Source organism: Vicia villosa, linkage group LG3, assembly GCF_029867415.1.
Source record: "Vicia villosa cultivar HV-30 ecotype Madison, WI linkage group LG3, Vvil1.0, whole genome shotgun sequence".
Taxonomy (NCBI): Eukaryota; Viridiplantae; Streptophyta; class Magnoliopsida; order Fabales; family Fabaceae; genus Vicia; species Vicia villosa.
Window position 1 is genome coordinate 187,392,416 of NC_081182.1, and position 3,996 is coordinate 187,396,411.

The 3,996-nt window shown below is 33.2% G+C and overlaps 1 long non-coding RNA gene across 2 annotated transcripts; it reads right to left on the minus strand.

Moving 5' to 3' along the window:
- Positions 1 to 234: 234 nt before the first annotated feature.
- Positions 235 to 3,764, minus strand: LOC131657017 (uncharacterized). Of its 2 annotated transcripts, XR_009300427.1 has the most exons (5): positions 3,457 to 3,764; positions 1,877 to 2,011; positions 888 to 1,730; positions 745 to 795; positions 235 to 640 (listed from the first exon to the last, which is right to left on the minus strand). It is a non-coding gene; the product is annotated as an uncharacterized LOC131657017 (long non-coding RNA). The 2 variants fall into 2 exon arrangements; XR_009300426.1 differs by having other exon boundaries at positions 235 to 795.
- Between the last annotated feature and the right edge of the window lie 232 nt (positions 3,765 to 3,996).

The window sequence follows — 3,996 nt, forward strand, 5'->3', positions numbered from 1 at the left end:
ATCGGGTGTAAATATGTTCTTAATTACCCCCTATTTTAGTAAAAATCGGGTGTAAATACGCCATTTATGAATGAACAATTATATCTATTTACACCCTATTTCATAAACACCATTTAGCTATATTTTATTTTCAGTCATAATATTGTAAATACTATAAAATCATACACATAAAAATCACATTTTAACTAAGTCAAAATATTTTTAATATTAACGAAAAAGTATACAAAATCATGTACAGTCATAATATTTCAAGTATTATAAAATCATACACATAAAAATTATATTTTAACTAAGTCATAACACTTTCTTCATATATAATTTTACGCCATGCTTGACGGTTAGCTTCGGTATTCTCTAGTCCAATTGAATCCAACCGCTTTCCACATGTAGCATTGGATTCATCCATGGCCAAAATACCACGTCCTGGAGAAGCAATTGTTTTCTGTATGCAAAAAAACAAGACACAAGAAATTATTACAAGAAAGAGCCACATATATAAATAGTAACCATACCGAGCCGTTGATAGTGCCCCTCCGAGAATATGACAAAAATGCCCGTTCAAGAAACACAGAACGGGGACTATCAAAATCACTAGTTGTCTTAGAAGACCTATTCCTTGAGTGAGCTACAGTATGAGTATCTACACAACAACGTTAAACCCATTAATTTATTATCGTTTCCTCAAAACCTTGAAGCATTTCAGCTCCTTATTGTTGCATGCAAAACAGAAGACATGTAACTCACCGTATAAATAAGGTTCCCAATTGATCGGCTGCATCCGTCGGTAACACCGGCCTTAAAACAGCAAAGAAACACAAAAAATAATAAAAAGTTTGAAAGAGAGCACAAAATTAAAAAGAAAATAGAATATAGAATGAAATGAATACCTCGTGGATAACAGCAGTGAGATTGGTAGTGAATTTGTTGTTGGCGATGGTGTTTCGAGCTGTGCGTTCGTCTAAGCCGATCTTTAGAAAGAGATCTAGAGACTTCTCCTTCTCCGAGCTATCTTCCTTCGCAGGCATCTTCTTCTCACGGGCTCCGATTGAAGCTAGATGAAAATTAGGGTTTTGCCTTTTGTGAGTATAGGAAAGAGTGTAAGAATCAGCAGCTTTATTTTAATCACCGGTTTAACAACGAAGACAAAGCTTAAACCACGGATTAACCCGATAATGACTGGATATATAAATAACCAACACAAACAAAATAACCTACCGACGGATGAGGAAGCACTGGCGGATCCGCATCCAATGGTTTTAAAGCGAGCATCGATGACTTTTCCGTATTAATTAATTGAGTTTTCAGTACTAGTTTCTTTATTCTAATGTAATGTCTAACCATAGCTGACCTGCATCCAGTAAGAAAAGAACAATATTGTTAAGAGTAAGACATTACTCAATCAAAGTAACCAAGTCAAAGTGGTTGTGACATTGATGTTGCTTGCTACTGATGGAAGCAATCCTATGTTGCAACAGGAGGCATATCTGCGGAAAACCCCAACAAATGGAAGAAACGGAGAGAGAATAGGGAGGAAAAAAGAAAAAAAGAGACAAAAAACTTGACCTGCAAAAACTTGAGAGAACTGAGAAGAGAGGTTGTGAGACGTGAGAGGAGAGGCTGCAATTTGCAAAGAGATGAAGAGGAAAGACCTGCATCAGCTCCAACCCCTAACATTGCTTGTGAACTTAGCAACTCTCAACGCATCACTTGTTTTTGCCGTTCAGACGCGACTGGAAGCAAGGATTTTTTTTAAAGATTTGTACATGAAAAGAAAAACATGTTTTCGAAATAACCATGAATGGAATGAAAACCGGGAAAGTTTTGTTATTAAAAGTGAAACTAGAAATGAAAGCATTAAACTTAAACCAAATATGACCTTTGTGTTTTTAAACTATTGGGAATCGAAGTCGGGTTTTGATGGATACTCGAGACCTTGTAGAGTCGGCATCCTTCGTATATCTTCTTCTGAATAAGCAGGAATGAACCAGTATTTCTTGTCCATCCCAAAAACCTGATATCAAAGAAGCAACAAAAATCATAATACATATGGGTTAAAGTTAAGACATTTTTTGTTATGAACCAACTATTTCAAGACCATAAACTACTAACTGAAGATTCACTCATGGTTTTATAATCAATAGAGTACAACATATAACATAATACGAAGGGTTTATAACATAATTTGTTGGAATATACCGCAAGCATGAGGAATGTCTATGGAAGCTCAAATTAAAGTCTGAAAATCTTCTTCTATCTCTAAATTCATTTACAATTTATTACAAACTGCTAGAGTTGGTTAATATAATTAGCTTTGGATTCATTCTTCTTTGTAGTATGTAGCAATTAAAATATTCGGATCAATGGTACTGTGCATAAATTACTCTACTCGTAAATCCAACAAGATCTAACATTAAAAACTGTAAGAGTTCAATGTATTTTTCTCTTTAAAGCAACATCATGTCTAACTCTTAAATTTTGTAAGGTAAGACTTCATTTTACTAAAATTACTTAATGCTGGTAACAAAGCCATGTCATAGGGAGTGTGACAGGGGATTTTAGAGGCATGATGTCAAGAAGGTTGCACAATTATAGTAAGAAAAACACAGTGCCTCACATTTTTCTTTTATGGTCATGTATACTTATGTTAAAAAAACTATTGAATAAGGTACTCATTAACTAATGAAAAGAGCTACACCACTAATAACTTCAACTTAACATTAACATTAATATATATCCAAGACTTTGACATTTAGCAATATATCATTAGAGATAATCAAAGATCAAGCATGTTCTTATTATCACTATAACAATGCACATTAATTTCCATTGTACATCATTTGTGGGTTTAATTGTTCCAGATCATCCTTATATATCCAACGATAACCACAATTTTTTACCTCCAAGTGCAAACCAAGGGGCTGCCTAACTATAGCTCTCAATTCAATAATACTAATATCATGCAACGCCTCTGTTAGATAGCTCATATAATAACCAATAAATTCTTCCCTGCTGAAAAAAATTATGTTATATGTTGGATATATTTCATGCATAAAACTATTTCATCAATTTAAATTCAACCAAGGGTTTGTCTGGATTGGGTTATTTGAGGTTATCAACAGATAAAAAAAAATAATCCAAGAAATGAAAATGTTGAGAGCGGAAGAAAAAGACTGACGAATTCGGTTGGGACATTTTATCGAACACCTTGCGAGCTAGGACAAATTCTGCATTTTTCTTCATTTCTACCGGTAAGCTCTCATCCAATTTAGATTTATGATGTTGTATACTCACTTTAATTTTAATCCAAACCAAAAACTGTACCGAAATCGAATCACAATCAAACTGTAGTAGAACCCGTAATTGAGTCGAAAACGTAAATTAAATTCTGAAACAAAACTCTATTTGAAATTGAAACAAACAAGTACAGAAAAATTGGCTCGAATGCAAAATATGAACCTTGAAAAAGCTCCGCTCGAATTCAAACTCCGCACTGAGTCGAAACCTCCAAACTCGAAGCAAAACAGAACTGGTTTCTGAACAAAAAACCTTCGCGAATACCAAACATAGCCGTGAAGCTCAAATAGAACCGCGAAACCGAAATTGAAACAATTCCAAGTCAAAAACGGAATCTGATTGTTGGTTGTTTGTTTTATCAATTTTTTCTGAAAAACTAGATGAAGAATTTGAGTGTATTGTTGTTGTTATGTGAGGAAGATGAGAGAAAAAAATAGCTTTTGGAAAATAAGCACTTTTGTCGGGTTTAGATTCAAGTTTGAAGAAAACAATAGTTTTAAGAGTAAATATACAAAATAGATAGTTAAAAAGTGAGTCAATAAAATAGATTTTGGGTTGTAAATGTGTTTAGAATAATATTAATATTTTGAGTAATAAAATTAAATAATTTTTTTAATCAATTTAAATTTACACCCGTTTTAAATTTAACGGGAGTAATTGCGATTTGATAATAATAATATTTTTAATTTACACCCATTATTT